General features: G+C 36.4%; 1 long non-coding RNA gene across 2 annotated transcripts in view; it reads left to right on the forward strand.

The window, feature by feature from the left end:
- Positions 1–10,288: 10,288 nt before the first annotated feature.
- Positions 10,289–23,467, forward strand: part of LOC308194133 — a 43,512-nt gene continuing 30,333 nt past the window's right edge. The window contains exons 1-4 of one of the 2 annotated variants that reach the window (XR_013950318.1): positions 10,289–10,636; positions 11,315–11,406; positions 16,339–16,394; positions 19,360–20,009. This is a non-coding gene — a long non-coding RNA (uncharacterized lncRNA). Of the gene's footprint in view, positions 10,637–11,314; positions 11,407–16,338; positions 16,395–19,359; positions 20,010–23,467 lie in introns of those variants that run through there. The other variant, XR_013950317.1, reaches the window with a different exon arrangement.

Below are 23,467 nucleotides of genomic sequence, written 5' to 3' on the forward strand. Positions count from 1 at the left end.
ACATCAGAGGGAGTCTATGAAAAAAACTTACCAAAAGTCATTCCAAATGCTGAAGTAGCCCTTACCAAAAGTCATTCCAAATGCTGAAGTAGCCTCAAAAATGTGAAAAAAAAAAAAAAAAAAAAAAAAAGCATTATTGAGGATTCCGTGGTATACAAGTGGACAAGCAGGGACAAGCACTTTTTTGCAATAATTAGTAGACACAACAAACTGCTGTATCCACTTGGTATCAGGGCTCTCATAAAAACCCAGTGACTGCCAGCAATAGCTCACTCAGTGTCAAACCATGTCAATATCTCCAAAGTGGAGTGAATTTGCTGCTCCTTTGCAACAAGAAGTTTCACTGTAAAAAAAGCATTAATATTTCTATATACCTGCTGCTGGGTTGGTGCCAAGGGGCATAGAATTATATAGTGAGAACATTCTTGAATTAAAATATACCAAAGGAAAGTAAAACATCTTCATCCACTAAAAGCATACAGCTACTTCAGGCAAAATGGAATAAAAACATATGCTTAAAAATCTTTTAAGCTACAGTCTCTTTAATCTTATTCCTGCTCAAACTGTGAATATAAAATACAGGAAATTATTCTTCCATGTTCCTCTGTATAGAATTTGTTACTCATTTGTTATCATATTCATTTTTCTTTATCCTTCTTAGTAGAATTTTGATGAGGAAAAGAAAATACATACAAAGGCATTAGAGAAGGAACACAGTTAGGAGTGTCATGGTTTTTTATCCTGCTGGGCAGCTGAACTGCACCACAACTGCTCTCTCACTCCCCCCCCTCAAAGGAAGAGGGGGAGATAAGGACAGAGAGATTGCTTGTCAATTATCGTCATGGGCAAAACCGACTCAGCATAGGGAGAGTAATATAAGTTATTGCCTCTCACTAGCAGACTGGAACAACAAGAAACTAAAAGCAAACTGAAAATACCTCCCCCCCCCATTCATCCTTTTCTACATCCTTCCCCTGAGCAGCACAGGGGAACAGGGAATGGGGGCTGTGGTCAGTCCATGACTCTCTCTCCACCGCTCCTTCATCTTTGCTCTCTTCCCCTGTTCCAGCGTGGGCTCCCAGCATCACTCCCTGGCTCAGCTCTGGCCAGCAGCAGGTCCCTTTTGGAGCTGGCTGGAGCTGGCTCTGATCTGACATGGGGCAGCTGCTGGGCTCTGCTCACAGAGGCCACTCCTGCAGCCCCCAGCTACTAAGCCCTTGCCATGTAAACCCAATACAAGGAGTAACAGAGAAAAAAAGGATTTACAGATAGAGGTTCCAAACACGGTCAGGGTTCACTTGTACTCCTGAATTTTATAAACATAAAATAAGGGGTAGTCTTGAAAAACTTTTAATGCATAGAGATAATTGGATTAAAGGTGACAGAATATAAGTATTGTCATAGTTTTCCAGGTGGGAAACAAACTCAAAATCACACCAGAATTTTGCATCTGAGTTACAATATAACACCAAATCCCAGTGACTCCACATAAAATGGAACATTCAAGTAAATGCCAGGAGAAATGCCTTTTTTGTCTATAGGAAAAAATCTCTTCTTAGGATTTTGCAGTTTGTTTAAATATGTTTGCATTATACAGCTCACAGATGGGCATGTTCTATGAGGAAAACACTTTTATAAAATGTATATTTTGCCAGAGGTGATATAAAATTCTCCTCTCAATCACAGGTGATGTAAATTCTAAGCACTATAAACCACAGTGACTCTCCAGTAATATCACAATGCTGAGATCATTTAAAGAAAACAAAGCCTTGTCTTACAACAGATATATGTGGTTAGATATTGATCATGTCATCTTCATGTACAATAACACAGTCTCAGATTTTATTTTAATAACCCTGCAATAGCAGCAAATCATCATATCTTTCAATAAATGACCTTTTCCTTCAATTATAGCATTTCTTTGAGGTTATTTCCACATTTTTCAAAAGCAAACCAAGTTAAATATTACAGATGGCATAGTAAGGCTATTTTTCATTCTTTTTTAAGAACTTTGTATCTTCTTTATATTTCTATATTCCATTAGCCTGATCATTTTCTTCAGCAGTAATTGGGATGACTGGATTCTCCTATAAAACAATATGAACGATATATTTCCCTCAAAAATACTGAAATATTCCCTGTGAATAACTTAGCGGGGTAAGAAATAATTTAAACAGCTGGGCCAGAAGAATTACGCTAATAAGAATGAGATCAACAGTGTAACATTTTCATGGTTTGATTACTTATGTCAAATGGTGCATCACAGGTTATATGAACCTTCCTAGTACAACATCAAACATACATTGATTAGACAATTAGTAGGCGTAAATCACAGGCTTCAATTCAAGTTTGTACTCAGTAACTCCAATTAGCAAAGATCAAGTTTGTAGCAGCTACCTAACTTGTAGCTGAAGAAATAGAATATGCAATCTTCTCCTATGTTGGTGACAGACCAGAGCTTATTATTTACACAAGCCAGCACCAAAAATATTCCAAGTTGCTACCCTTTAGATAACAAAAGAGAAAGGGAAGAATAAAAATAAAAATATATTTTTTTAAAAAGGTGAAAAAAGATTGCAAACAATGATTGTGTGCATGCTGATATTCAATCATACATTTGAGTCATATATTTATGGTTATTTTGATGATAGTTTGGTCTTTCCTACTACATCAAAATGAGAAAGATAGTCGCACAATGTAATACAACAACACAGAGGAATATGATTTTTATGGAAGAAACTGCAGAGGTGTAAAGATAGCTATATGCTTAGATTTATCACAAGGACCTGGGAGGACTTCCATCCTCCCTGTGCAAATTCTCACTAGTGCCTTCCTGATATCTTCCTGGTATACTTTTTAGTGACATGCTTTAATGGTTGACTTGGTCAAAGATTGGACTAGATGATCTTGGAGATCTTTTCCAACCTAAATGATTCTATGGTTCTATAATTCAATCATTCCCTCTGAAATCTTCAAAACCACGGAGATGCTTCACATAACAGCAGCCAGAATTGCTGGCATCTTCCTAGCCGTTCCTGCACTAGAGACCCAAAGTTACGATGCATTCAGTGCATGGGTATGGCCCAACAGGAGAGAGATGCTTCTTTTTCTCATGGCCATCAGGGCTGCCTCTCTCCCAGTGACTTTGGGAAATGTGTGCTGGTTTTTGCTGCAAACTTTCCTAAGGTTCTTTTTTCAGCCCTTCAGTTAACAGCAATATGTCACTATAAGTCTTGTACACATCATCTCCAAAATCACATAGGAAAAAAAAAAAAAAAAAGCTCTAAAGAAAGTAGCTTACAGTGAAATAAAGAATATTACTGAACCACAATTTCCTGTTAGAAAGAAGCAATTTTATCAACAAAAAAATTCAACTGAAAGTTAGAATATGGTGCATGAGTTACACAGAGAGAATACATCCTAATTAGCAATTGGTGGACTACATTTTGAAAATTGCAGAGCCATTACTGTAATCCTAATAAGGAGAAATAGCATAAATAGCCTTTTTTGTTTTGCACTTTACAAAATATGAGTATAAATTTTCATCTTATTAGGAAATTGTCCTGTATAGCATCACATCCTCTCAAAGTTAATTCTCAGTCTGTATCTCCCACACAAGGGCTGTGTGAGGTATGAAAAAGACCCTGGGTTTTCAAATTAGATTTTCAATGGCTAAGAATCAATATGAAAATTAGAAAGTCTATTTGCTAACCCAATCCACATTCTTTTGTCAGAAGCTTGCAAGTCAACCAATGTCCTAAATTGGATTTTGTTTAAATTAGATCTATAAAATTGGATTTTAAGGAAATCAAAAAAGATAAACCTTTATTGGTTTAAGCTGGATCATTTTCTTTTCAGATACACAAAGCTGAAACATTATTTCTTGAAAGAGGAAATGTTAGATGCATGATTATTGTATTGTGCTGTGACTTAAAGTGTAAACTAATTGCATAACGCTATACGTTTAACCATTACCACTTTTTAAGCTGACAGTAGTACAACCTAAACAATATTTCAAGATTTATAATAAAATGACATATTGTTCCTGTGTTCTAAATCAAAAAGTTTAAAATACGCCAATATAAACCATAATTCACGAATCTTACCTTATTTAGGAGTAAATCCTCTGCCTAGTTCAACACCTCGGTAGAAATCAGCACAATGTGCTCAGTAACAAATCCCTTCACAAGTAACATCCACATGCAAATATTTAAAAAGCAGATGATCTCAGCTCCCAGCTCGCTCTGTTTCCCAGATAGTCTTTTATTCTTTTCCCTCCAAAATTAAGCTGCATGAAGTTTTCTGAGATGAGATTTAAAAAATATTCCCATTCTTTATTTGGACACCTTCAAGCAAAACCTTTTCATACTTTCACATGCCCAAGACAGTAAGTAACTTTTTTCTGGTTGATATAGAATTTTTTTATATAAAGCATAGCAGATCTGACATGACATCTCCTGTCAAAAACAGGCAACAAACACTCACCAGAAGTAGCCAATAACTGATGGTTGTACCATATTCCAGAAAGCTAACTTTCAGGTCCCCTCGCTGAGCGATACTGATCAGGCATTTGATTTAGTTCTTCCTTCAAAAAGATGAACACTGTAAAATTTGATTATTTCAGGGTGTACCTTTTTTTTCCATAGCTTATTTTTGAGACAGAACTTTTTCTCATATTGGGAGATTTTTTTTTTTTTGTCAAAATTGATTACCTCTTTTTAAAAGCCTAGTTGACAATATATAAATAATCTTGAAAACTAAACACAGTTATAAAATACACAATTAGTTCTAATGTCTTTCACTTTTTTCTGATGTCTCCTGGATGTCTGAGGTAGACTCATTCCCCTTCTATTCCCAGCAGAATGTCCATGAATATGCTAAGAATGGCCTGAATTATATTCCCAGGCAGTATAGTTACAAGAAGTGGTTATATACAGAATAATATAGTCACGTGATAGTATCTCTCACAATTATACTCGAAGATGGCCCCACTTCTATTCAGAAGCTTAGGCATAGAAACGGCTACATTATCATAAAATACAATGGCAGAGTTTGGTAGACTTGTTTAGTGAGACCAGAAACAGTGCTTTTTAGTATTTATGCACACTGACATTATCCCAGAAAGGAATCTGAAACAGTGTGTAAAAGGAAACAATCACAGCATCCATAGCTAACATTATTCAGTTTTATCAGAGTTACTATTTATACAATGCGCAGAAGGAATAACCATGAATCTAGCATAATAGAAATGTATTTAATGTTTCTCATAATGTATGTAATTTTACTAATGCACATTTAGCAGGCTGTTACAGCAGAAACTACCTTGAAGAACAAAGCATACTAATTCAGGTATGGAATAAAAATGTTAATCAAGAGACCGTAATGAGGAGGAAGGAAACAAATGACCTAATCCTCACATTGCCCTGGGGGGTCTCGGTGTGCAGTCACAGAAAAGACAAGACAGGTTAAGAGCAGGTGACCGAGCAAGAAAGCAGTTTTCCCAGTTCTGGCCATGTGGTGCTAGAGGAGCTCTTGTAGACGCTAATTATTAGCTTATAATAAAAACTACTTGAGGTGGTAGAATAGAGTTCATTTTTTCAGTGTGAGCAGCCTGCTTTTTATTTTATCTCTTTGTATAACATTGTTTTGATGTTGGAAATCCCTTTTTTAAAAAAAAGATAAATAAAATGTACTCCTTAACACTTCTCTTGTGATAAAGCTAGTTTCTGAGTGATCTGACAGCCAGCAAAGCATTGTGTCAGTAAAGAACTCATCACCACAGTATTATTCCCTAGGTACCCAGAGAGCAGCAGGCTCCTGACAAGTGCCTGAGCTGACTTCAGGACTGGCAATCCGTGAGTCTTCGAGGGCAGTGCCAGCCCAGAGCACAGGGTAGTGCGGGTTGTTGGACAGAGGGTCCAGTGGGACTGCTCAGGTCAGAGGAGAAGCTGCAGAACCCAGAGGAGCTGGTGACTGCACTAGAACGTTACTCTTTCTCCTGAACTCATAAAAGCTTTAGTGCTTGTAGCTCTACCAGAATAAACCTGTAATGTCGAAGCCCAGCAAGAATTCTACTTAACAAGCAAATGCATTTTGTGAGGAGTTAATGGAGATGAACTTCAGCCTGTTATAGATTATCCTCTCCTAGTATTAAGAGATCAAAACTGAGCTGAGAAATTCCTACCTTTTCTTTCATCCTTTTTAACATACATACTGCAGCCAAGCCCTCCTGCTTTGTTCTCTCCTTGATCCTCCAGGCTCAATTTACCTGCCATTAACGTACCATTTCTACTTACGGCTGACAAATACCAATCAAGGCAAAGGTTTGACACAAAAGTCTGCAAGTGTTTTGCCATTTAAAATACTATACTGCAAAATGTTTAAAACCTATGAAGAAATACATATCTCAGTGAAACACTTGTTTCAAGTCTTCTGTTCAGCCATGTCTTCCCCATTTCCTGAAATAGATTTGCCTGGATTTATGGTAATAAAACCTAATCCAAGGCAGTATAGATTCATAGAAATACTGGTGTGCAACTGAAGTAGTTTCCTTCCTGTGTATCAATGTTTGGTTCAAGATGCCCACAAACTGGTTGGGTATCCTTCCCAATACGACAAGGAAATCATGACGTGAGATGGCTATTCACCTCAATGCTCAAAATCACTTCTGGGCAAAGGAAGTTCTTATTATGTTTTATAAACTAGACACTAGCTGTGACTATAAAAACTGTGGTTCCAGTGTTTGTGGCCCTATTTTACTTTCAGAACCATATACTGCACATAAATATAGTTTACAAAATAGAAATACTGAGATCAAATACTGGGAAGTTTAAAAGTAGGAAATGATAATGAAAGACTGGTACAAAACTGAAAATAAGGGATTGTGCAACCAATATGACAGACAAGAGATTGTGAAAAACAATATTTTCTACAGTCTAGTGGCTGAAACACATGTGAACACAAGAATGATATCTCTCAAAATTACCAGAAGCCACCACCAAACATAATTACAAATCTTACAAACCTGGCTCAAAGCCAAGTCTTCCCCATCACCATTGTATTCACCACCTCTCTCTGGCAGGTTACAGAGATTTATCTTTTGGAGCTAGCTCACGTGTACCATGTACATAATGTGGAGGAGTAATTTAGTTTGAAATACTTCTCATTGCATTCCTTAGGCTCTGCAAACAGAGCCATAATATGTCTGTAGGCTTTTGACTATCCCTAAGGTAGAAGGAGATCATATGCAGTGTGCTATTCCCATTCCACGAGCCCTCAAATGGAGCACTTTGGAGCAAATACTTTTGTCATTGACTATTTTCCTAAACATGGTGTAAGCAAGCAAATAGATTTAACGTTCAGGATAAGAAAGATAGATGACTTCATTGCAGTTCACAATATCCTTTTCCATAGGGCAAGTTACATTTCCAGAAACTAAAACACAGATTTATTATTTATTATTTTTTATTTTTTATTTATTTTTATTTTTATAAAAATAAAAATATTTATTTTATTTTATTTATTTTTATTTATTTATTTATTTACTATTTATTTATTATTTTGTTTTATTGTCTTGGCAGAAAGTGTCAAAGAGCTGTTGAAGCAATTAGAAAACTAGGCAATTAGAAAATCTCTAATGACACACATATTTCTGCAGTTCTTGTATACACTTTACAAATCACATTTTGTGAATACCAAAACAAGTATACAAGCACTTTAATGATGGTTTATTAAGGATGTTTATTAAATATCATATTTAAAACATTTCTTTTTTAACAAACTCAAAAAATGTATTACATATTAATGAAATCACAGAATTATCATTTGAAGAATTACACAGAAAACACAGATGTTATGCTGCTTACAAGCTCACAAAATACAAGAAGTCTGAAAACTTAGCTTCTGAATTTGAATTCGATTTATTTCTAGAGATCACAGAATCACAGAATGATTGAGGTTGGAAGGGACCTCTGGAGGTCATCTAGTCCAATGAGTAAATAAGGTGTCTGATAACTGTATGGCGTTTAATACTACAATCTTTTATATTTTTTATTTAAGACCAATTGTAAGTAGTTCAGTACTGTCCAAAATCACCACTGTGTTTCTTTCCTTACTACATAAAGCATATTAAGTATCATAGAGACCAACAGAGGGCAGCTATTCGTATCACATAGATGCAGTTATATAAGTTATATAAGTTTACATATAAGTATATATAAGTTATATCATTAAGCTCAGTATGTTGTCAAAGAGAAAGAAGTTCTTCTAAAAGATGATTCAGAGCAGGAGTTTTACTTAGGTTCTTCAAAAGAAGGGTACTCAGGGTACTGAGCGAACTGGCGGAGGAGCTGGCCAAGCCGCTTTCCATCATTTATCGGCAGTCCTGGCTATCAGGGGAGGTCCCAGTCGACTGGCGGATGGCAAATGTGACGCCCATCTACAAGAAGGGTTGGAGGGTAGACCCGGGGAACTATAGGCCTGTTAGTTTGACCTCAGTGCCAGGGAAGCTCATGGAGCAGATTATCTTGAGTGTCATCACGCGGCACTTGCAGGGCAACCAGGCGATCAGGCCCAGTCAGCATGGGTTTATGAAAGGTAGGTCCTGCTTGACGAACCTGATCTCCTTCTATGACCAAGTGACGCGCTTGGTGGATGAGGGGAAGGCTATGGATGTGATCTACCTTGACTTCAGTAAGGCTTTTGACAGCGTTTCCCACAACATTCTCCTCAAGAAACTAGCTGCTCGTGGCTTGGACTGGCGTACGCTTTGTTGGGTTAAAAACTGGCTGGATGGCTGGGCCCAAAGAGTTGTGGTGAATGGAGCCAAATCCAGTTGGAGGCCGGTTACTAGTGGAGTCCCCCAGGGCTCAGTGCTGGGGCCGGTCCTCTTTAATATCTTTATCGATGACCTGGCTGAGGGGATCGAGTGCACCCTCAGTAAGTTTGCAGATGACACCAAGTTAGGTGCGTGTGTCGATCTGCTCGAGGGAAGGAAGGCTCTGCAGGAGGATCTGGATAGGCTGAGGTCAACTGCATGAAGTTCAACAAGGCCAAGTGCCGGGTCCTGCATCTGGGGTGTAAAAACCCCAAGCAGCACTACAGGCTGGGAGATGAGTGGTTGGAAAGCTGCCTGGCAGAGAAGGACCTGGGAATACTGGTTGATAGGCAGCTGAATATGAGCCAGCAGTGTGCTCAGGTGGCCAAGAAGGCCAACAGTATCCTGGCCTGTATAAGAAGCAGTGTGGCCAGCAGGTCTAGGGAGGTGATTGTCCCCCTGTACTCGGCTCTGGTGAGGCCGCACCTCGAGTACTGTGTTCAGTTTTGGGCCCCTCGCTACAAGAAGGACATGGAGGTGCTCGAGAGAGTCCAGAGAAGGGCAACGAAGCTGGGGAGGGGTCTGGAGAACAAGTCTTATGAGGAGCGGCTGAGGGAGCTGGGGTTGTTTAGCCTGGAGAAGAGGAGGCTCAGGGGAGACCTCATCGCTCTCTACAGGTACCTTAAAGGAGGCTGTAGAGAGGTGGGGGTTGGTCTATTCTCCCATGTGCCTGGTGACAGGACATGGGGGAATGGGCTAAAGTTGCACCAGGGGAGGTTTAGGTTGTATGTTAGGAAGAACTTCTTTACTGAAAGGGTTGTTAGGCATTGGAATGGACTGCCCAGGGAGGTGGTTGAGTCGCCATCCCTGGAGGTCTTTAAAAGACGTTTAGATGTAGCCCTTAGTGATATGGTTTAGTGTAGGACTTGTTATTGTTAGGACAGAGGTTGGAATGATCTTGGAGGTCTCTTCCAACCTAGACGATTCTGTGATTCTGTGAAAATTCATTCTCTTGTTCATAGGCAATAGAAGTGTCCTGTGGAGATGGGACTTCTAACTTAAGACCTAAACTTTCAAAGCTAACATCAGGTAAGACAAATAACTCATTCTCCTACTTCCAAAATGATATAGGACTGTCATTTTTTATCATATAATTTCATATTACTTTTGTCAATATATTTCAGTTTCAAGGAATAATGAAGACTAGAGCAGCAATAAAAGAATAATGTATTTAGTTTCCTTTGTCTCAGAATAAAATAGCCATTCCAGTGGTTCAGTAATATCCACAGACATAACTTAGAGAGATGATAACACATAACCAGATCATAGAATCAGAGAATAATTTAGGTTGAACAGGGGCTTTGGTTATCAGCTGGTCCTGCTTCCTTTCAAAGACCAAGTTAGATCAAGTTGTTCAGGGCCATGTCAAGCCAAGTTTTGACTATCCAAGGCTGGAAGCTTAACAGCCTCTCTGAACAACATATTCCAATTTTTGATCATCCTTATGTCCTCATGATGAAAAAATTTTCCATGTATCTAATCAGAATTAGTATTCCAGTAGTTATTCAGTCTTGCCATCCAGTAGGAGTCTCAGTTTTTTTTCTGCCAACTTACTTTCCAGTCAGTTGGTTGTACAGGTTGTACCTGTACAGATACACAGGATCAGTCTGTCCCAGCAGTAGGATTTTTTCTTTCTCTCAGTTCTTTCTCAACAAAATTTGGCCCATTATCTACTTACTTGAACTAATAATCAGTTCTCTGAATGCTTTTCCCACTTGTCCACTCAGACAAAGAAGATTTTTCTTTTCTCCTGAACAGATGGTGAGTACTTCACTAACTGCTCATTATAATCTGAAAGTAAACATTGGCTGGGGATCAGACAAGTTCTCAGTATAACCTCTGAGGCATCTGGCTGATTGAACCATTATAAAGACAATTAAATACTTAGAATGTTAAATTAGTAAAACATACCTAGTGTAATAAGGAGTGTATTGAGCAAGAATAAATACAACCTGCTTCTCTACCTATAGAGATAATTCTAGCCTAATGAAAGCTCAAGAAATCTGTAAAAACATTCTCCACGTATTTTTCCCAATTCAGGGCAGCTCTCAAGCAAGAAAACCTGAAAATAAATTATTACTCCTGTATACAATGTGCAGATTGTTTTTAGAGCTGTGTATGATCACAGAGTCAATGACAGAGAAAGAAATATTGAAGCAAAGAGCTATTTGTGATGCTTCATAAGTGCTATTGAGACTATGACTGGGAACTTACAAAAAACATTTATCACCCATTGTTATAACTAACGTGTAAGTTTCCTTAGATGAGACATCTGTGTGCAGAGTTGCCCCATTATGTGATGTAGATCTCTTCGAGACCAGAAAAAAAAAAATGTTTACAGACTTTGTATGCACTTATTTAGAATGTGTGAGCTGCCAGTTGTAGACATTGTATAAAATGTATGCACATTATTACAGAACTCAACCCCTTCTCTTGCAGGGAGTATAACATGTTATAATGGCAGGCTTGAAGAAGAGTTTTAAACAAGATCATTTCTTTCTCATGTCCTCTCTCTCTTCAAAAAGTGAAAAGTGAGTTAAAGCTTCGTTGAATTTATTAATGCAGTGTTGGTGTTCTCTCAGTTTACTTGAATGTTTAAGATGCCACTGTCTCTGCTTTTTCAGTTTGTCATGATAAGAACAGATGTTCCTTCCTAATTTTCAATTTTAAATTGAATCTGATTAGATTAAATACTTCAACAAAACAATTAAATAGTCAGCATACATTATTCTGATATTTAATCTTCAGAGTTTGTTCTGTTTTCATTGCCATGTTGCATGTCTGTATGATTAATTCACCCTGTTAGAAAATATTCAAGTATTCATGAAAATTCAGCTTAATTTTACTTCCCCTATTTTAAGAATAATTGATATACTAAAATGAAAATATTATCCCATTAACTACTTCGTTCATATTTGGTTTTATTAAATCGACTAATAAATATGACTAATATTTTCATTAAAAATATGTTGCTATATGAACCTTTATATTCACACTTCAGAAGTTCCTTAGCTTTTCCATGTATTTACTATGAAATTGGTAAGAATTAAAAGGGTGATAAATAACAAGAATGACATGAAACTTTTGCAGAGCCACCTAGATTACCTGGCTAGCAGAATATAGTAAAATATGAAAAATCAGCAGTGCCAAATACCAGACCATAAAGTCAGGAATAAAAAGTATATGGTTAAGACCAAATGTGAACCTTTTAAATTTTTTCGCCTGAAAATAATCCCTGTCTCATCAATTTTTATAGCCTTCATTCTAAAAATCAAGGCATACCATCCCCTCTTTGCTTGTCCAGCCAGAGACAACCAGTGAAGCAGCAGAGAATTCAACTTTGTTGAGAGTTAACTTCAAAGTGTAAAGATATTTCCAAAACAGAAATGCCTTATTGTCATCCAAGAAAAGTAAATATAGTACAGAGTCACGGTTAATGTTCTATGGCAGTAATTCCATCGTTAGCACTATTTTCACTACCTTTTAGCTTTGAAAAGATCCCTGTTGGGCTGAGATTTCTCATACTTAGTCCCAGCCCAAAAGGTTATTTTAAACTTTAAATTAAAATGTTAACAAAATTGAGTAACTAACTGAATTTTTGCACTATGAAAAATGTTCTCATTTCTAATCTGCTAAAACTGTTGTTACAACTCAGAATAATTTGTTTTGCTTCCTACACTGACATGAATTTGACTACTGACCAAAGCTTTTCAGCACAGACTGACTTCCATTTAGTTTGTACGTATGCTGAGAACCCTGTAAGCTGTATAATAGCTGGTCAGTACATATTAGCCTGGGACAGAATAGCTGTCAACGACACTTCTAGTAACTGCTCTCTGACCTTTTGGCCTTAGAGTCAATCCAGGTGATATATTTTGGGTGAGAGAAGGGGACAAAGTTCCCCTTCGCCAGGCTACAGAAAGTAACAGCTCCAAGCTGAAAACAGGAGTGTCTGAATCATGACTTTTCTATAAAAGCAACCAGTCCTACACTTATTTTGTATGCAGTGGTGCTGTGGCAACAGCAGAAAATAGAGGACAGTGACATCATACTTCCCCCAGGTGAAAAAACACTTGCTGATGACTGGAGAGAACATGAGTGCTTTACACCTGCCCAGCCATGCTGTGTCCCAACATAATTTCACTATTAAGCATTTTATAAGACTTCCTAGACTGGTCATCTGCTTCTTTTTACAAAACTATTTGTCAGATTCATAAATATAAAGTTCACCCAGTGGATGACAGAGACCATCATTCTCCAAGCAAGAATAAGTTTTAAATAGCTCAAGGCACCTTTCAGAAAGATTTGCAAACAAAGAGATAAAGAATCTACCACAGCTTGTACCAATTATTCCAACAGTTCATAAGTCTTCCTAGAGAAAATGACATGTTAACCTGAATTTGCATAGGTTTCACTACAAGTCATTAGATAATGCTATGCCTGTATCTGATACATAGCTCTCCACTATCCGAAATCTGGTTGCTATGAAAGTACTTTCAGATGCTAATCAGACATTTTGAAACATCTCTCTTAAATGAAATAGATTGAACTTCTTTAACCAGGCATGCACAGACACATCAAAACACATAGTGTTTGACACATAGGTTGAATTCAGATAATTTCTCTGCAGCCAATGAGATTACAAATTAAATTGAAAAGAAAATACTTAAAAAAAAAAAAAAGAGAGAGAGAGAGTTTTCCTTAACTGAGTCACTTTTAATTGAATTATCTTTTCTATTTTTTTAAATAAAAATTGAATTTCAGGTATAAATAGCAACCAGTGGAGATGTTTTTTATTTAAAATCCATTCTAAGATGACCACTTGACTTCAGAAAAGGAGATGGTATCACTTCTAAGCCTAGCAACGGCATGAAAGGAGCTTACAATCAATTTTATTATATGAAGGAGTGGGGGGAAGAGAAAGCATTGAGTATGGAACACTATAAAGCACAGTCCTTGGGGCAGGAGTAAATGAAAACAGGATTTTAAATGTAATCAGGAGTCAAAGATAGGCTGATCATTAAGATGAGCACAAGTATTTTAAAATTTTCTATGAAATATGGAATTAACTATGCAGTGGAATAGCTTCTCTGTTGTATGAAAAGTACTCAAAGCTGAATTAAAGCAAGGACTCAGATATATAGTCAGTAACTCATATTTCTTATCCCAACCCATGTTAAATATTTATTGTAGTCAAGGGGATATTATGTTCATAACATTTACTTAGTATGAAATAACATTTTTTTTAATCTCTCATTTTATGATGCAGCATAAAAAATACTCTGCCCTGATTAAAGTAGAGTAGGGTGTATTTTTACGCGATTATTTTAAAGATTGCAGATATATTTTTGTCTCAACTGCATGACATTTTTAATGACTCATTTCCCTGCTAGACAGCTACCAGACACCCCCACCTGCATCTACTTAATTCACTGGAAATGGTTAGTGGCTAAAAGTAATAATAAAATCTTTTTTTGCATTCTTTCTCACAAGGATGTTCAAGAATGATAGAGACTGTCACAGAACAGCATCACATATTTCTGGCCTTTGGCAATGAACCTGGAAGATGAGACTGTCAAATAAAATAAACACATGGAAAAAAAAAAAAAACTTGGAAAAAAAATAAAGTGGAAGGTTTGGTGTTTGGATAGCTTCATTTACTAGCTGAAACAAAAGATTTTCATGGAACACTAAAGCGGGGAACAAACTTGAAAAACTGGTACAGGCACCTCTTCTGTACCATAATGTTTGTTCATTCCAAACTACATCAGACAGTTGTTAAAAGCTGGAATATCCTGCTTTTATTCATATTCCACCACAGGTAAATTCACATATCTCTAATCCAAAGGTGGATGAATAAATTTATAAACTGCAGTTTTGCATTAGTGATGATCAGGACCTGTAAGCTGACAGAATGCAAGACTACATTTAGGTACAGATGTGACAGAAAGGTAAAGAAAGCTCACTTGATTCCAACGAATGTTCTGACTTTGCTATCTATGAGTCTTCAAGACTAGGAAGATGAAGGCAAGAGAAGCATATAAATACAATAAGAAATACTACAGCTATGAAATGTGAGACTCAGCAGTACTAAACATCATTATCAGAACGTAATCATAACACTCATAAAGAATGCATAACCTTTAAGAAAGCATGGAATAGTTTTTCAAGAGTTATTTGGATGTCTATAAAATAATCCAGCATTCTAAATTTAAATTAACATCCTCAAATTACATTAATAATGACACACCCATAATTTACACTTACATTTAGGGAGTGAAAGCCCTGCCCCATTTCACATAAACATAAGATTAAAGTTTTTGTTGTTTAAAGAAGCTATGAAAGTACAAAGAAATCATTATAATCACATTACAGAATGGAAGGCATTAAAATTAGCTGAGCCACAAATCAGTATTTGGATGATTTGATCATTGTAGGAGAATGATAACAAGAGTGGTTGCAAATCTGAAAGAAATTGAAAGAAAATAGGGCTTAAAATTAACAACACTAAAAACGAATAAAAGGCAATAAACCATCAAGAAAATTTGGGTTATCCAGTGTATGTCTGGCAAGGAATGAAGGAGGAAAGCATTTAATATTCAACAGAGCAAGACCCTGAAAGAATTACTGATCATTATTTGTACAAAATGTTTAGGACTTCAAGATGCTAACTCCACATTAATAATAAAAAAAAGACAACCACCTCAGGAAGAATATTAGTTGATCTAAGCAGCCTTCTTTATCTCTTATCTTAGAGAGATAATAGACTGTAACAAACTTATCCCTTCTTTTCCCAAACCTGAGCTTTTCTGTTTATTTTGATATGAATTGTGTTTATCAGAAGGTTTTCTACTAAATGCAACTCACAGATAACAATGCAACTTGAAGATGAGGATGCAGAAGTGATTAGCACATCATGGTTTCTGGTCTTATAAATATACTGCAGAAATTTTTGGCTTTCATTCACATAAAAAAGTGCTTATAAACCATTCCTAATACACTGAGTCCCCTGATGTCAAAGATCAAAGACTCATTAAAATATATTAAATTACATCTGCAGAATGAGCTATTAGAATGCTATTTGTGCATGCACAGTGCTGGAAAATGAACGCTTCCTTAATGTATCATCATTCTGACTCTCATTTAGCAAACTCAGCATTTACAAAGCCAAAGAACTTCACATTATCAAATAACATTATAGTTCTACCAGGTCTCTCTTAAGGTTAAATATACACTCAGGGGTCACCTACTATGTTTTAATGTAATGATTTTTTTATTTAACTTTACTACCATGAAATAGAAAGCACTGAAAATACAGACACTAATTCCCAGATCTTCTGTCTCAGAAAAGGTTCTTTTCAAACTACACTTATGCAGCCAAAAGCCTCATTTGATTATCTATTAATTTTCTCCAAATCACAACAAACCATTCATTTTTTACTTACGGTATGTTATTTTTGCAGAGTCAAAGTCCTGCTGACCAACATTTCCATCGGGCAAATTGTCAAATTACTATAAGGTAATTACCATAACAGTATACATAATATCCATTTAAAATTAAAATAAAATGCCATTTTTCATTCTAACAAAAAGAAAATATGGACTTCAAAGTGCACATTTAAAAGGACATATACCTGTTTTATATATATATATATCTGTTGATATAACTGAAGTACATCTCTTCAGTCCTTTGACCCTCAAGATGAACATACACGTTGAATTGTAAAGTCCACTACAAAATTTCTTATAAAACTAAAAATTCACAGAAATGTTGAAGTTAACTTCAGCAGTTCTACTAAGTTTTTTTTAGGATGGCTTGATAAAATGGAATAGTTAGGACCCAAGTTTTTTGACTACTGTTCATATCAAATGCACACTGCTCCACACTGGGCTCTTTCAGTTTTACATATCATCATTACACATCATCAGGGCAAATTAGGGTCTCAGTTAAGCTTGAAAGTTTGTAATAACCCTAGCTAAGATATTCAGAGTTTAAAATAAATGGGCAACCTTGAGTAGCAGATGAAGCAAGAAATAGAAAAATTATTATGATATACCTGAATAATCCCATCTTGTGTAGTATCATTAGATGGGTTTGCTCATTTGCTGTGTGAAAGCAGCTAGCAAAAAGCAGCCACCTTCAGGACAAGCCCTTAATGGAGAAGCATCTTTGTTTTCTTCCTATGTACTCATGGTTCCTTCATATAAGAGACTACTCATTTACCCAATCTAACATTCAGCCAGCAGTGCCTTCTGTCCCCCATCTGTATGTTCTGGCTCTGCCTTTCCACCTAGGTTCCAGCCTTCCATCCCATCTTCTCTCTAGACTCGTTCTCACAGTATTTCTAAACCTTGTCTTACCCAATAAATTCTTACGGATATGTTTCTATGTACTTTCAGTGACTTCACCTTATTTATACTGTTTACTTATTTTGGTGAAATATAATGGTAGTAAGTTGCTTTCTTCACAAACACTACTGCTTGTAGGAGGCAGAGAAAATGGAGATGAAAAGTGAGTGTGACTATCAGTAAGTGCCAGAAGCTACTATGGTTAGCAATAGCTGTATCTTCCCTGGTAATTTATTATCAGGATCTGTAAGGCAAGTAGCAGCACAGCTCCCAGCGCTCCAGGCACTTGGCAAGCCAGCACTGGCTTCCAGTATAAACTGAATTTCCAAATAGAGAAATAAATTGCATGTTATTCAGTAATATTTAATATTTCATATCTGTTATCATAGGCTGTACACAATGCATACATTTTTATCTCCACCATCTTTCTTTCCTTTTGAGGACTATTCCATGATAATGCTATGCTTCGAGTTAGAGCTTGTTTTTGTCATTAGTGTCAGTACGTCACCTGCCTGATGACTAGTGTGTAGATTGTCCCAGAGTGAATAACTGCAGCTTAAGCGCTTTCACCTGTGATAGACATTTTTTCACTAGGCAACTTAGGCTGTGTCTCTGTGATAGTGTAACATGCTCTCTGATTCAAAAAAACATGTTAGACATTGCCGTGACCACACAAAACCCATTCTGACTCATGCAAACCCTGAGATCAATATTAAGTTCTTGTTCCTTGGAAATATCAGGCCAAGTCCTAAGAAAAAAGTCTTAACATTTCAGATTGTTTTGTGCAGATGTAAAAACCAGCAAGGGCTCAAGCGCTAATCATGCTTTGCTCATGTAAAAATCACTAAGGAAAATAGCTGCTGTCCTGCTGTTTCTCACAGACAGATGACTAACTGTTTGCAAACAGCAGGCCCCCTGGCTCCACAGTCCCACTCTCCCCAGCCTTCTGCTGCATGGACCTGCACAAACAGTGATTTACAATTCTTATAAATTCTGTTCTCCAGATACAGGCCATTAAATGAATTTCAAACAACACAACTTCACACCAGTTTCAGTTTACTTTTAATGGGCTTGTTACTTATAAATACTTACATAACTAACACCTTTTTGAAAGACTATGGGGAAAATTTATCATCAATTTACAGCAGAAAAAACGAAGAAATTACTAGTGGTAGGATATTACTTCCCATGAGAATGAGCTCTCAAATAATAAGATAAAAAAATTAAGTGCATATCCTGCCTGAGCCTGATCACAGAATCATATGCCATAATTTAAAGGTATGTCCATACAGCCAAAGAGGTCTTTAAAAGTTTTGAACCTGCCCCAGAACTATGTGGAAGTAGTTCTTGTCAACACCTGATTAGCTATTTTTCATCTCTACTGACTACAGAAAACATTGAGTAGGCATGTGTTGGCAGGCGTTAGTAGAATGGAGCACTTTAAAACTATTTGCTGTGCCCTGGTCAGGCTGACTCATTCTAGCAAGGTAGCCTCCCAGTGAAATTCAACAAGGAAATTTCGCATGGAAATAAATGTATATGAGATCTTGGTCCTGTGTCCAAAATGCAGCGAGAAAAATAAATTTTATAAATGTTGTAAAATATTTTTACATCAATATGAGTAAGGTTTTTATTTTTCATCTGCCAAAATCCGTCATTCATAGCTCATATGGAATAAATTTAAGGACCTAGTAAAGCTAGGAGATTGGCCGTGAAATATTTTTCCTCCTTAATTCATATGTTAGAGTCAAAACCATAAAGGAGGCATATAGAACTGTTATAACATGTAGCTCCCAGTAAGCTCAAGCAGCACGGCAGCTGTAAAACTGCAGAAAGCAGACTTCCCTGCGTATAGACAGAGGGAAGACAGACTTTATGTAAAACATTATGAGCAAGTGACTCCCTGAGTCAGAGTCCACAAAAGTTACAGTGATTTGAAACTTAGCCTGTTTCTGAGGCTTGGTTCAGTGTTCAAAATGAATACAAAGGCTAATAGAAAATCCTCAAAAGTTTTCAATACAAATTATTCATTTTCTGTTCCTTATGAAAGGACATTTTTATACCTCAAGTATTTTAACAAGCCTTCTAGAAATAACAGTAAGTCAGCAAACTGCAGTTCTAGTTTTATTTTTTAGGACTTCAATGGAGCTAGAGTTTTCAAACCAACACAAGCAGCTTTCTACCAGAAGGAATCGGAAAATGCAGCTTATCTTTTTGGAAAAATGAAGAGTAATCTGAAGGCACCATGTAGCTGGATTTACACCTTTGTTGTTTCCATCCATAAGAAAAACATGGTTTTTTTCCTTCCTATATGATTTATAGTCAATTCATTGTCTTCATGGATCACTAAAAACTGCAATAGTATTTGGTGTATGTTTTGTTATATCTCAAATACTCTGACAATTTTGAGGATTCATTCTTAGGATGTCAAAATAAATACAGTTTTAGGTAGATTGGTTTTTTTAGTTGTCTTTTTTAAAAAAATCAGTCAGTCCCAAATGGACATAAGTTAAAATTTTACGTTATCTCTACTGCAGTGATAATCCATAAGAACCGAGCTTAATATTATCATAAAATAAATCCACTTATTTTTTAAATTTCAAAAATGATTTATCTTCAGAGCCAATTCTGCATTCCCAAATTTCCAGCAATTATTCTGTCCCTTAAGTCCTTAATCAGTTGGATTTAATATTGTAGACATTGTCTGGTAATATTTAATAATCGCGTGTAAGCATTCTATCCATATTTTATTTAATATAAAGGAAAAGAAAAGGCAAAATCATGATGAGCATTCTCTTCACAAAGACGGGGGGGGGGGGGGGGGGGGTGGACACGACTATTTGCAAGTCTGCAAGTAGAATACCAGATTGTTTTGGAAAGTGTGTTGAAACATATCCACATATATGAGGATAACTGTTGAAGAAATGTACTGGATGACAGGAAGAAAATCAAACACCATTCAGGAAAAATGCAAGCTCCTGAAGGAAATACAAACAAATGAACAGCATCTGAGACTCTCTGTATTTGTTAAGCTTGCTCCCCAAAAAGCATTTAAGGGAATTAGCAGCTATTAAATATAGAGCTGTGCATTATTAATATACTCCTTGGTTAACATTTGGAAGGCATGTTTAAGATAGGATATACATCATAAGTGCTAATTATTCAGTATGATATAAAAACCCTTATCTTTCTGAAAAAAAAAGAAAAAAAAAAAACATGAACCAAGCAGTGGTTTTAAGAGCAGCAATGTTCCCAGATTATAAACAAAAACGATTCAAAGAAAATGAGTTCGTTCATCAGAGCCTAGCCAAGTTAGTATAAGAGATGCAACTCCAGCTCATGAATCAATCCTGTGAAAATTTGTAGTCTTATGATATTGAATTCTGCACTGGTTCTTAAAAAAAGAGTCAATAAGAATAGAGTGGAAATTAATCATAGTTTATCAATAAACATTTTAGTATTCTTAAGAGAGCTCCTTACTGTTGTGTGAAACCTGCAAACTGGGCTATATTCCACTTAATTTGGCATCAGATGGAACATTGGAAAAATATGGAAAATTCAAGATTGGCTAAGACTCCAACAGAGACTCTGCATCAGAAGAAACTGTGTATTTCCATGTTTATTACTGTCAACCATGATAGAAAAAAAAACAAAATTGTCTCTGTAGTTTTAACTTAAAAAATATAAAAATTAAAAATTGAAGCTAATGGTTGGGATATTGAGGTAAAACTCTTGCAAATATAAGAAAACATGCAATAAACATTTTACAAAGGCCTGTAATGTCTACTTCACGTATTTCAAAGAACTCACACGGGCCATGGCCATATGGATGGGGAGGAAAACCTCAAGGAATATAGTAGGCACCATGGAAACTAGTGCATATGAGCATACCAACATACTTGAAAACAAGAAATTATCTGGCTTTGAACTTACAATAAAGCAGAGAAAATAATAAATATATCTACAAAGAAATGTGCCAGGGTAAATCACTGCTAGTACAAGTTGCATTTGCAGCTCTTTAAAATCAGGAGAGTCAGACAAGTCACAGAATAAACCCATCCCTGTGCATCAGAGCTTCCTCACACACAACTCTCTTTGGTCCTAGCGAGCTAACTGGAGTAAACAGGGCTCTGGGATTTGACTGGGTGTGAATCCTCCCTGTATATTAATGAACAGAAAACCAGCTGGAGGTTTGGGAGATTCTTCTATTACTTGCAAACCAAGAGGATTGGGAAAGCAGAGATCCCTGGCACGGCTATGGCAACAGGGTAAGTGTGACTGACTGAGGAAAGAGACTGAGCAAAGATTAAATTACAGAAAGCTAGGAAAAGGGCATGGGAAAGGCAGGCTGATAATACCCTACCAGGATAACTGGACTCAGACTGCTGTTGAAAAATACAGACAGAAAAGCAAGGCTGTAGGCAAAGCACCGGGCCAACTAAACAAGACTAGCTGTGGAAGGAATTAAGGACATCTGGTGGGAGAAGGGATGAAGTTAAAGATGTGGGAGAGCAGGATCACATTCAGATTAAACTTGCTGAGCAGTTTTGTATTCAGGAAGCCCGAAGCATGAAAGCAATAGGATTTAGATTGGAAGAAAATACTAAACTACTCTGAGCCTCATGGATGGAAACAAATACAGAGCCCATCCTTTCCAGATTTCATTCTATTCCCAGGGTTGGAAAGAACCTCAAATCCCTGAACTTCACCATTCCTTTGTGGATATAGCACATTTCTCAGAACATTTCTCAGCAACCCAGTACACAATTTTGTAGTGAATGACAACCTAAATCCGAGGACCAATCTTAAATGCTAGTAATTCAGCAGTAATTTACTATTTAGTAGGTTATACAGAAAGGTTATACTGAAAGGGACACTGCAAAAATTGGAGTACAACACCTAAATATTCTCCTCCCTCCCACACTCATGGAATAGACATAGGAATTATGGTACTTCACTTACACGATCACGTATTGTCCCACCTCACTGAATACATAAGCGAAATCAGCAGCTAGTTATTATTTTTCTTTATGCCTGTGAGCTCAACATATTGTTCTATGCATCTACTGCTCTGAAATCAGGGTAATTCATTTTCATTTTCCTTTTCTTTTTTTTTCCTAGAATTATCATCTTTATTTCTCAAAATATTTTTGAGCTTCTCAAAAATATTAATATTTTAAATACCCATGTGAACTTAACAGGTGGATTATTGCTGTTTGATTGTTTTTAACCTTGGGCTAGAAGAGTCAAAAACATCCAATCATTTTACATTTTTTAACTCACTCTTTGCACAGAATTACAGTATATATCCATCCCCCTTTGGAGGAAAAACAACACACTTTCATTTTAGAACTAAGCAGACTCAGAGAAAAATCAGTACAAAGCATTTTATCATTTCTTAGGCAGAACAGAACAAAGTTTTTCAGCCTCTCTCAGTCCTTACTTTACATTACGTTCAAGTGATAGAGTGTGAAGATTATGTCACAGAGGTAGCAACAGAAGATATGGCAAGACACGAGGTGCCACATTTGGCATGTCAAGATAGACTTAGAAAGCAGGATTTGATTGCTTTATGGGACAGGATAAGGAACAAAGGAAAGAGGGATAGGCAGCAATTCTGCTTCAGCAGTTTTTAACCTTGTCAACAGCAAATATGTTCCAGGTGAAGATTTGTACACAACACAACAATAATCCATTAATTCTCTCTCTCTCTTTCTCCTTCAGGTAGGATTTTGAGCAGAACAAGAGTCTAACTCCATATATTTTAAAAATCATCCCAGCTTTAAGGGAACTGAAGATATACCACAAAAAAAAATCCACTTCAAGCAAAAATCAAAATAGTAGGAACCAATAATCCTGCAGAACTTTCCGTCAGAGTAAGCCTAAATTGAAAAGATACATTAGGAAAGATTAAGACAGACTCATTGATTTCAACAAGCTTTGGATAAATCCAAATAAGGACAATGTGGATAAGATGTAAAGATCTTTAAAAAACAGATAATCCAAACTGAACAAATTAAGTAAAAATTGAGGAATTCAATTCTCAATTTAGAAAGCAAACCTGTGGTAATTTTCAGTTTGAGTTTAGGCTGAATTATTTTTCATGATGGGTACTATCTGATTTTATCTGAGTATCTAGTATATTTTGTCACTGTCTAGATTAACGGTATAAATACAGATTACCTTGCCAGAAAAGTCACTTTAATGAAAATTAAAATTTAAATTCTTAATTGAACCCCAGCA

The sequence above is a fragment of the Anser brachyrhynchus genome, assembly GCF_964034855.1.
Source record: "Anser brachyrhynchus genome assembly, chromosome: 4".
Taxonomy (NCBI): domain Eukaryota; kingdom Metazoa; phylum Chordata; class Aves; order Anseriformes; family Anatidae; genus Anser; species Anser brachyrhynchus.